Raw genomic sequence first — 13,209 nt, 5'->3', positions numbered from 1 at the left:
AGATTTTTTTTATTAAAAGCCATGTCAATATAGTATGTGATAAGATTCAATATCATATATATATATATATATATATATATATATATATATATATATATATATATATATATATAATCGAATTCAATAAATTTTTTTGTATGAAAATTTTTTTATAAGTGATATTAAAGTTGATATTTGTTATGATGATTGTTTAAATTGCTATAACAGCAACCCACTATAATCATAATAATATTTCAGCACACAAAACATTTGGATTTTAAATTAAAAGTATAATCAAATGTCTTATATGGAATAAGACTCAATGTCTCACATAAATAACCAAATCTAATAAACCCCTACATAAAAAAAATAGTGATATCATGATCGATAACGGCTTAAATCGTTTTAACAATACCTTTATCATAATGACAATAATAGTCCGACATGTATAAGATTTTTGATTTTTTATTAAAAGTCGTGTCAACTGCATGTCTTATGTGGGAGTAGGACTCCATATTATACATATATAATCAAACTTACGTGAAAAAAAGTCTATAAATAGTATAATAACAACTCTATCATAACAACAACGAGATTTCAATTTTCAAAAAAGTCTAGTGTTTAATTTTGTTATTTTTATCTATAGTAATAATTTGACTCATTTATTCTCAACATCATACTATCACATTTATATAATTGGAGGTGTTAAAAAGAGTTGTGGAAACGTATTGTTTAAAATCCTCAAATTATAAATACTTAATTGGCATGCTCGGTTTCAATATCTCTCTTGTTACATGAATCACTTATATCTATTTATTCTTATCTGTCAAAAGATTCTCAATGTACTTGTAATATAATTTTGTCTATTAATGGTATGAAAGGAAACAAAAAGAAAGCCAAAATTACAAGATAGTAAAGCGAGGTCGCGTTATGGGCTAACTATAAACTCTGAATTCAACAAATTTAAATTTTCTATTAACTTTTTTATACTCTTTCTATTGTGTCTTTAAAATATATTAAATAAAGTTTTTAAATATATCAAAAAAATTAACATATTAACATTGTATTTTAAAAGTACAACAAACAAATAATATTAAAAAGGTTTAATGTCTCAATACGTTTTTAATAGGTCTCTATTTTTGTTCAGAATCTCAAATATGACCCTTTCTCTTTTGACTTCTCAATTGAATTCTTATTTTTGTAAGATTGAATCAAATAGGGTCTTTTCGTCAAATTGATCAGACGGCGTTAAATATTGTGACCTGACATGCTGACAGTGTTGTTTTAACACACGTGTCATTAAAAACGTAGGTGAATTCTATTATTTTAAATTTTAAATTAAAAAATTAAGTTAAAAGAGAGAAAGTTCAAAAGGACAAAGTTCACACAGTTGGAAATTCAATTACAGAAAGTCTCGTTCTCTCTGCAATTGCGATTCACACCAAAGCGGATTCAATTGCGAAGGAAGAAAAGGTTGATGCCATTTCCTCTTTGATAGACCGGCGAGATGTGCCAAACCGGGATACTCCTCCTCATTTGGCTGTGAAATTTGGGGATGAAGTTGACACGACGATGCTTATGGTTGTTGGAGCATATTGGAGTCTGCAGAATGAGCAGGGGTGGAAACGCCTCGTCGCGGCACTGCGAAAGCTGACGCTGCTGCTGGAAACGCCACTTAGGGCCGAATTTGGGGCGCGGTGGAGGCTTGCCATCGACGAGGTGGAATGAGGCGTCGTCGTCAGCGGAGGCCGGGAAGAAGTCATCGTTGGTGAAGTCGAAGACGGAATCTGCAGGGTTCTTGAAGCGGGCCGGGTTGTTGAAATTGCGGGTCCAGTCGGCGATGCGACCCAATTTTTCAGAACGGGAGAAGGGGGCAAAGGGAACGTTGAGAGGAAGGTTGCTGCTACCGCCGACGGCCGCTGTTTCCGGTGGTCCCCAGTTGTCGGAGTTGAACGGAACGGCTCCCATGTCGAAGGCTTTTACCATTGGCTCAATGCGAAGGGTTGAATCTGAAGAATAGATTAGCGTGCTCAGAGAGCAGAAGACGAGTGAGAAACCCTAGTTTCGAAAGCAGATTTTATACAAGGGCTTCACATGGATGATGGATGAGTGGCGAGCCTAAAACTTAAAATTTCCCCAATTTCATTTCCATATTTTCACATCACAGTTGCAGAGAGTACGGGGCTTTCTGTAATTAAATTTCCAACTTTACCAACTTTGTCCTTTCTGAAATTGAATTTCCACTTTTTTAACTTAATTTTTTAATTTAAAATTTAAACTAATAGAATTTACCCACGTTTTTAATGACACGTGTGTTAAAACAACAATGTCACACACAATATTTAATGTCGTCTGATCAATTTAACAGAAAGGCCCTGTTTGATTCAATTTTACAAAAATAAGGACCCAATTGAGACGCAAAAAAAATGTCCTATTTGAGATTCTGGACGAAAATAAGGACCTATCGAGACATTAAACCTATTAAAGACTAGTAAAAATAGCTCGACTCAAACCCAAGACAGAGTTATGTTCTCTCAATTTTGTCAAAAAAATCTGCACTATAAATCTAATGAAAAATCTGTTAGAGGTGGACTTTAAACCTAACTCAACCCCACAAAATCGACTTGTAGAATGAGGTTTATATCCACTTATAAACTATGAATTGACCTTATCTCTAATTGACGTGAGACTTCTAACAGAATCATTTGGCATTCATCACTCAATCTGTCACGGAGGTTCATTGAAGTTTAGTGACATAACGTAATAAGATGAGAATGAGTGGTTGATTAAGTCAATAATAAATTGTATAACACTTTAATCTTCTGTGTTCTGATCATATTTAAACCATGTAAAAAGGTTAATAGATTTAATGTTCATTTTGAAATTAAAAATTCTCTTATCATAATTTTAATTTTAAAATATGTCTTGAAAGATTAACGAAGTAAGATGTATTTAAATTATTTTTTATTTAAATTGAAACCGAAACAATATTCATATGTATTAATTATTGTTTAAGAAAATCCTAATTGTTTGCAACCAATTGAAAGAGTATTGAATGATGAAGGATGGTTTTTCTGGATCAACTATCAACCACTGATTTATGCATGCAAGTAACAGACTTATAAATACAAGGGCCAGAATTATGACACCACATTACTAGTGGGGTGGGTCCAATTAAGAGTAGGATACTTTAATAGTATAAGTTAAGATGGTGGATCCACATGAAAATTGGTGGAATATGCCATAAAGGTGGTTGAGATTGAGACTCAAAAAAATAATTAAAATACTACACCGTCTTCATATATTATGAAAAAGAAAGTATATGTAACTATCATAAAATTGGACAAGGAAACTTTTTTGTGAAGGATATAACTTACAGTAAAAGTATGTATGCTGAATGTTGAATACTCTTAATTCCTGATAGGGATGATATTGATGGTGGTGGGGTCTGATATTGAAGATAATGAGCGAAGTAGCACGGTTGAGAAGGTTTGACTAGGGTTGGACATAATTAGTCTAACTGTACTAAAGTGTATTTGTACTATAAAAACTAAATTATTTTTATTAAAAACTGAATTATATTGTTTTGCAGTTTAATTTAAAAAACTGAACTTTTATATCCGCAATTAACTGTTTCTTCAGTTAACCAGTTAACTGCTTGCTTGTTTTATAATACTAAAAACTTAAATAAAATTTAATTGTATAAGTTACATAAAAAAAATTGATCAGAAAAACCTTAACAAAATCTATCCATTTATAAATTGCAATAATATAATAATTTTTAGTAAAAATAAATACTTAAATGAAAAATAATAATAAATTAGTATGATATATAATTATGAAAAGTATGATATACAAATATAAATTCATACAAATGACTAAGTTACATGTTTTATTAGAAAAAATTAATTCATACTAATTTATAAATAGTATTAAATGTGTCTTTTCTTTTTTGTCTTAAAATTATTTCAGAATAAGTTTTGAAAATTAATTTAAATTCTTAAAGTATTTTTTGTTAAACTAACACTTAAAATTTTAATTTTAGAAATTTAATTTAGGATATTTGTTTATTCAAAAATACTTTTCAATAACACTTTTCAATAACTTTTATTTAATAAGAAAACAAATAGTTCATTTATTTGAGTTATGATAAAAGTGTGTTTTTCTTATGTTTGCGTTTGATATGTTTGCGTGGTTGTAAAGCTCATTTATTTGAAGCAGTTTTGGTCACTTTGTAAAGCTCATTTATTTGAAGCAGTTAACTAGTTAACTGAACTACTAATTCAAAAGTTCAGTTTTTTTAAATTGAACCATAAAGCAGTATAATTCAGTTTTTAATAAAAACAATTTAGTTTTTATAGTACAATATAGTATAGATAATCTATAGTTTAGTACAATTAGGTTAATTATGTCCAGCCCTACGTTTGACACGAAGAATGGTGGGTCTATTGAGGAGGAGGTTCACCCGGAAGATATAATATCGATGAGATATGAGCACAATCATATAGAAGATTGACACCACTCTCTACCTAAAATCTTAAGACAACGAATTAATGAGTCTTTCATTTTTATATAATGTTCTACTTTCTCATTTTTATTCAATGAGACTTAAACTCACTTAAATCTCTAATAGAGAAGAATCGGTAACAATGGATCGCAAAATTATCATTCTCTCGTCGGAGTCATACATATGAGTTTTTATTTCGGGTATAACTTGTCATGTACTCATGGAAAAACCAAGAATAAGGTATACACATGAAGTAAAATAAATATTAAGACCATTACAATGGCTTTTTCTTTTACCCATATGGATTAATTTGCTTTTACCGATATTGTTACTGTCTTCAATAATTTTTTAATTATGTAGCTCACATAATTGAAGTCGTAGAAATAAAAGATGACTTTTATTAAAATTAAATATAATTAATCATATATTTAATTTTTTTAAAACTAAAATCGTACTTATATTAGATTGTTTTAGGAAATGAATTACATTGATCTTGATGATTTCTTTACTAATATTAAATAAAATAAATATTTTTTTGAGATTTTTTTTTTTAATTTTAAAAGAGTTGTCCACGTGTAAAGTCAATATTGTGTCACGTAACAATATCAGTGTCACATGTCAAGTTAGTGACAATGTTACGTGTCAAGTTAGTATCAATATCGCATGTCAGTGTTAGTTCTACATGTTAATATCTTGTACTCAATTCAGTCACAATTTTCATTATTTTTGTTCAATTTAGTTACAATTTTTTTTAATTTTGTTCAATTCAATCCCAATTTTAAATTTGATAAGTTTTAAAATTAGATGAAAAATTCTTCACTATTTTAAAATTAAAAGAATTTTTTTCATTATTTTTAAAGTTATAAAATTATTTTTAAATTTAGAAGGAAAATTTTTCATTATTTTTAAAATTAGATTTTTTTTTTAAAAATTATAAGGAATAATATTCATTATTTTTAAAATTAGAATGGAAATTCTATTTTATTTTTAAAATTAGAAGAAGAAATTTTCATTAATTTTAAACAAACTTTGACCCTGTTTTTTACATGTAAAAGAAATCAAAAATAAATATAATAATTATATTTCAATAATATAGTTAGAGTTGATTTAAAAATAATAAAATAAATATTTAATAAAAATATGAATTTAATAAAAATTAAATTTAATCTCAATTTAGAGAGAATGAAATTATAAGTTAATTGAATAATATTAATAAAAATTATGATTAAATTGAACAAAAATAAAAAAAATTAAAACTAATTAAATATAAAACATTGATACCATGTAAAGAACTTATTTAAATTAAAAAAAAATTAAAAAATAAAAATTATAAAGTGACACGTGAGAGACATTGGTCAATATCATAAATTATTTAAATGACTTCATAAAAATAAATAAATTAAACAAATTATCAAAATTAAAATCATATCAAACACGGCATAAAAAAATGAGTCATTAAACAAAGTCTACAAAATTAGAAATCAAAAATGATATTAAGCCTATTAAAAAATTTAGAATAACATAATATACATGGAAAAAAATCATACTCTTAAGGCACAATTTTTTTATATAAAATAAAATAAAAAAATTTAAAGTATAAAAATTTGAAAAAAATTAATATAGTATAACTTAAGTACAATATTTTATTATTATTTTATTATGATAAAGTTATATTTGTGACAAACAACTTCAATTTTTTTAATTTTTTATATTATAAGTTTATTTTATTTTATATTAATAAATTTGTATTTTAATAATTTTAAAGGAGTAGTCAAATAATTGTATGACTTATGTTTTAAAAATAATAAAGAATTATTCTTCTAATTTTAAAAATAATTTTATAATTTTAAAAATAATGAAAAAAATTATTTTAATTTTAAAAATAGTGAATAATTTCTTATCTAATTTTAAAACTTATAAAATTTAAGAGGTTTAAACCCTCATTTAGTCCTCATATTTGTGTGCCAATCTCAAGTGGGTCATCATTTTTTTTCGGTCTCAATCGGGTCCTTAAACTTGTTAAAATGAGCCAATTAAGCCCTCTCCGTTAATTTTTCAGTAACCCCGTTTGCCTTTGCTGAGGTGTAATCTGTTTTAGTTGACGAGACATTGTTTATTAAATTTGATTGGTGTTGTGTTGTGTGAATAGATTGCCACGTGTGATGTGTTAGCCCTAAAAGTTAATATTTAGAGAGAACCCTGATTTCGAAAGTGTTTAACATTTCTGTTTTCGTTAGGAAGAGTTGTGGAAGCAGTGTTGAAGTGACGAAATGTCTGGTTCTTCTTCGTCTTGCAAATGCACAGGTTGGGGTTTTCAAAATAGCTCTGCTAGTGGGAGCAGGTTGGGTGTAAAACCCAGTTGCTTTTATGGTCGGCCTACAGTCTTCCGCGTTGCTAGAACCCTTAAAAACAAGGGTAAAAGATTTTGGGGTTGCCCTAACTTCAAGGTGAGTTTAATGGAAGTAGTTTTGTGAGTTATTGTATGGTTTTGATTTTCCATAGGGTGAGAGTTTTGATTTCGGTGACGAGGGAGTGTGTTTTGTTGTTCCACAGGTTGGGAGTGAAGATTTCGTTGGATGCAACTTTTTTGAGTGGTGCACTGAAGAAGTAATTGATTCTCGAAATGTGGTGAATTTAGAAGACAGTAGTGCAAGTGCAAGGAATGAAGAAGTGAGTAGAAGTTTGATGAAGATGGAACAAAGTGTGATGAAGATGGAAGAAAGAGATGTTGAAAAGCTGAGAATTGGGTGTTTGGAGAAAAGTGTAGTTATTTTGGAGAAAAGGATGAAGGTTTTAATGGGGATGGTGTTTGTTACATGTGTTTGTAATGTAATTGTGATATCAATGTTGATGAAACTTGGTTGATGAAAGTAGATGAAAGTAGATTTATATGAATGTAATTTGATCTTTGGAAGGATGTTTGGAATGGAATGTTGTTGTCTGCCTGTTTTAAATATAAAGTTGACTTCTTAATACTGTCTTATTTGATTAATGTAATTTTATATGGGTTGTTGTTGTTAAAGGAAGTGCAAAGGTAACATCAGAAAGCAACTTTGTTAAACATCATAAACATATGATAACGACATGAATAAAAAGTGGATTTCATTATCATTTAAGAAAAAAACCTTATATGAACTTTGTCTTACTCAGTGCATAAGATAACAAAACAAACCTGATATTAACATAACAAAAGAAACCTGATATCATTACTTCATCAATCTTACCCAGTCAATAACAAATGAAAATAAACCTTATATTACTTCATCAATCTTACTCAGTCAATAACATAAGAAAATAAACCTGATATTACTTCTTCAATAGAAATTACACCAAAAAAAACCAATAATACATTGGTCCTTCATTAGTACAGAAAATTAGAATAACATAATATACATTGATAAAAATCCTACTCTTAGGACACAATTTTTTTTATATAAAATAAAATAAATAAATTTACGGTATAAAAAATTGAAAAAATGAAGATAGTATAACTTAAGTACAAAGTTTTATTATTAATTTGTTATGATAATTATATTTGTGACAAACAACTTCAATTATTTTAATTTTTTATATTATTAATTTATTTTATTTTATTTCATATTAATAAATTTGTATTTTTAATAATTTTAAAGGAGTCGTCAAATAATTGTATAAATAATTGTATGACTTATGTGTAACTCAATATACTCATTTATGTAGAAATTGCAAAATCATTGAAGTATATTTTTGAAAGATATCTTATAATTCTTGTACGACTTTAGAAGCTTACTTTTGGAAGAAGTCGTTCAATTCAAACACGAGTTTAGCTTAAACAAAAGTTGTTCAAACCTTTCACGACTTTAATTAATGTATGATTAATTACATTTAATCCTAATGGAGATTCTTGTTCATCTCCATAAATTCAGCAGTTTACACGGACAACTTCAGCTTCACGAGTCAGAAATTATAAAAAATAATGATGATTTTTTTACAATGAAATCATGCCAACAAGATATGGCTTAGTTTTAAATGAATTTTTTTAAAAAAATCGACCTAGAAAAATAATTTCAAAAACAAATTAATCCATATTGAGAAAGAAACCATCACCATCACTGTAGTATGACGTAGAATTTTCAATAAACATTTATATAAAGTTCTAACAATAAGTCAAACTTTTTGTAGGCTAATATTAATTTCTACATTTGAGTTTTCAGAATTCTCATTTAATCTTTAGGAATTAAAATGCACGTTATTTTTTTATTTATGTTTTTGCATTGGTCTACAAAAAGTGTAATTTTTGTCCACCGAAGTAGCTGATATTCGTGGAATTCTTGGAACCAAGCTTTGATGTAATTACCAATAAATACGTGCTCAAGTTAATGATCATATAAAGGATTACGAGAACAGAAATTTGGTATGAATTTAGTGTTAAGTGTACATATCTTACGTCATCGTCCTTTTATTGTTGTCAGATCTACCCATACAATTCCTGAGATTTTTGTTGATCCAGGGACTTTTTTTATATTATCCTTCAATGTTTTTATTTTATGATATTCTTCAATTTTATACTTATACAATTATCTATTTTTAATAAAAATAAAATTAAACAATTTTCATATAATTGATATTACTTCTCTTATGCATTTTAAGATATTTTTTATTTTAAGTATATTTGTTGAAAGTGCTGGAATAACTAAAAATATATAATATAATATAATTTTTACTTTTTCAACTGATTTTGTAAAGGTAAATTAAATTTTAATTTTAATTTTTAATATGATATTATAGTTATGATGTAAAGTTTATCCTAATAAAGTTTATTATTTATTGGATTTATTGTTTTATTAATATTGAATTATCTATAATAAACTTTGACATGAAGAAATGTGATAAAAAGTCTTTACTGTGTATAATTGAGTGTAATTTTCATCTTATAGTTAAGTCTTTTTAGATAAACTTATTTTTTATTTAGACAATATAAATATATTTTTTTTGAAAAACTTATTTTTATTTAGATAGTATACATTAATATTAATCATCATACAATGTCTAAAAAAACTATAATGAAGTGTACTTGTGAGACCTCGAAAAATTAAACCATAATTATCTTGTCTAATCTCAATTAATACACTGCTGAGTCACCTGTCAGCTTTCATAAATGCACCCACGCCACACCTCCAGTGCATTAAAAACGCACTTTGCACTGCATGCACGAGCGCCACGTGTCACGTTAGAAGTTTCGGAAATAAGAAGTGGGAGTGCAGGTGTCAGCAGAGGAGACGCTCGTTCGTTTGGGCGTGGAAATTAACAAAACTGAGTTTTTGAAAAACTCTCTCTCACCTGCACGCACTCTTCTTCTTCCTCAGAACCCAACCCTTCATTTTCTCTAACTTCTCTCTAGAACCAGTTCACCTTCTCTCTACTGTAACTCATCATCTTCTTCTCCGATCACGTTTCAGAACCGTAGAAACGTTCCTGGAGACGTGAGCGTCATTCTGGACCGAACAGAATTGGGATCGGAACGGGTAAGTTCTCGTCGCTAACCGTTTGTCCATTCGGTTTCATGCGAACCCTAGTTCTGGTTGCATGCATGGGTTATAGGTCTGAGTTGTTTATGATTTCTGGTGTTTTAGATTAAGTGAAAGTTGTTGAGCGAAACCTGAGGGTAGAACGCTGTTAGAGGACGAACTAAACCTTGCTTTTTGGGAGTACACTGCTATCCAGGTAAGGGAAGCTTAATAATTTAATTTATACTTGGATGTTGTGTGCAAGCATGATAGGAATTGAATGTATGAGATGTATGCTGTTTGAGTATGCTTGAACGATCGCTGTTATGCATGAATGAACATGGTATGTGCTGGTTGATACGTATGAATTGGAATATGGATGATTATTGTATAGTATGAGTTGTTAATATGAATTCTATAAAGTATGTAAATTAAATGATGAATCTGAAATTATAAGATTATGAATCGTATGAGAAATGTGAGTTAGAATAGATGAAAATAGGAATATGATAATCCTTACTATGATAAATTGCGTTCGTCATCGTACGGTCTTATACCGTTCAGTTTCTAGTCAATTGCTTGAAAATGAATTCTTTTATTTGAAAAGAGTCCCGATCGAGAACGAGCGTCCCTTGAAATACTATGTTGAGCGTTCGGCTCAGCCTAGTGGTAATCTTGTAAATTAAATTAAGCTATTATCCCTTATACTTATAAATTGGTAGCGCTCGGTCTTACACTGAGCGTTCGTCCTAATTAGCACTCGGTCTTATCCCAAGCGTTCGCTCTAATTAATTATTGGTCTTACATCTAGCGTTCGTCCTAAGAAGTGTACGGTCTTATACCGAACGCTCGTCCATACCTTTAATTTCATAACGTACGTAAATAGCGTTCGTCTCAAATTATCCGTAAAAGAATATTCGCTTTCGGCCATTGACTAGCAGTCGATCCTGTTAAACAAATTGTCCTCAGTATAACTAAATAATCGTTTTTTTTGTATCTCTATCCATTTGAATTGGTCTAAAGTCTTTGAATCTCAATTATTCTGAACATTTATGTTATATCTCTAAGAGTCGGTTCATTCAACTGATTCTAGTAGTAGTCACGTTCGTCATGTAAAATGCGTCAGCTTTATTCTTTCTGAACAGAAGATCTTTCGGTCTCACTCTTGACGTTCGTCCTCGTTATGAAGAGGATTGGACGCTCGTCTTTTTATGGAAGTGGAACATAGAATGAAAATGTAAATAAAAGGAAGTATTAAGATGTGCGAACACTATAAGAATTGAAATTATGATTGTGGTATTTGAACGAGCGTTCCATGGAGGAACGACTCTTATATATATTGAATATTAAATTTGGTAAAGTATGACTGTGGATAAGTTAAGACTCGTTGTCCATCCTGATGTTCCGTGAGTACTATCTTCATGTAGAGGAAGTATGTCATGTATGGGAACGGCAGGAGGTCCTTAGTCCATAAGTTAACATGGGCGACGTAAGAACGGACTGACCTCGAGTGGCAGCTGTTTGGTGTAACTCGGGTGCAAGGACGCTTGTAACTACACAGACTCATACAGTCCGGACGGTCGGTCTAATATATATATATATATATATATATATATATATATATATATATATATATATATATATATATATATATATATATCTATATTTTGGATGATGTTATATGTTGAAGTTAAGTGTTTGTATGAATTGAAATGTTAATGTATATGTTGACGTATGAATTAAATTACTTAAGCTTACCCTTTCGTTTTCCTTGTGTTGTCGGTGTGTCTTTGTACGTTCGTCCTGTCATTGCAATGATCATCCGTTGTGGATGTGAGCAGATGGAGGTGCGTCACTTGAAGAGGTGCTTGAAGAAGAAAATTTGGAAGACGCAAATCTGGTGGAAGTGGAAGTTAAAGCCGAGCCCTAAAGCGCTCGAGTGTTTTCTTTTGTTGTCTGTTAGATTTATTTTTGGACGTTCTATCATAGTTTTGTAAGACCGTTCGTCTCTGAACTCCTGTGTTTATCGTGCTTGTTTATTTCTGTAATTTTAAGCCGTTCGGCTTTCGACTCTCGTTTAGATTTATAAAGACTGCACTGTTTTATTGATTTAATGTAATTAATTCTGATTATGGTAATTACTGTATTTTGGAATGTTACAGTACTTAATTATTTTTTTTCTCGTAAGTATTTATTGAAAATTTTTAGTGACTCAGTTATTTGAATACTTTTACTACTACAATAAAGTGTTTTTTGTTAATAAATGAATTTTAAGTTTAATTCAATTTTATAAAATAAGATTTGTATCTATTTATATATTATAAATTAATTTTTATAATATTAATTTTATGTTTAGTTTATGTGACACTCCCAACAAATTTACTAACAATTTCATCTTTGAAAACAATTTTAAAGTTTGTGTTTTATTTTATCTTTTTTAATTTAAAGATCATTCATTAATTAATTATCTAAAACTATGTTATTAGAAGAAAGATAAAAGAAAGTCAATTTTCCAAAAATGTGTAAAATTATAGAAAAATTACTTTGCTTATATAAAGATATGTAAATAATAATTTGATCTATCTGTCTATTATCCATATATATATATATATATATATATATATATATATATATATATATATATATATATATATATATATAAAAGATTCATTCACATCATTTGTAAAATTTAGCTAAATTATAAATTAATCCATTCAAACGTTAATTTTTATTCTTTTTATTAATTTGATTTTGTATATAAAATTTCATATAATTTTAAAATTATTTAAATGTTTATCATTTTAATTATTTTTAAAGAGCAATGTAATATTTAAAAAATATGTAAATTTTTATTATTAAATAACCATATCTATAAAAAAAATTAAATTATATGAAATTTATCATTAAGATAATATATAATTAATGAAGTTCAGCAATTGAATTAATAAGTTTATATATATATATATATATATATATATATATATATATATATATATATATATATATATATATATTACTCTGTCATTAATATTATGACTTGGTATATATAACCACCACCAAAGTATTTGGTTGATGCACAATAAATGTAGTTTGTGTTCAACTTGACTTTGCCAGTAACTTTAATGAACAAGTTATGGTGGTTGATTTGCACCAGTAGACATTATTGGAAGACATATCTTCAAAAAGACACATATAAAGTAAAAATATTCTAATAAAAAAATTATATAACAGAAATTT

This window comes from Vigna angularis, chromosome 4 (assembly GCF_016808095.1).
Source record: "Vigna angularis cultivar LongXiaoDou No.4 chromosome 4, ASM1680809v1, whole genome shotgun sequence".
NCBI classification, from domain to species: Eukaryota; Viridiplantae; Streptophyta; class Magnoliopsida; order Fabales; family Fabaceae; genus Vigna; species Vigna angularis.
Note: the sequence above shows the minus strand (reverse complement) of the source record.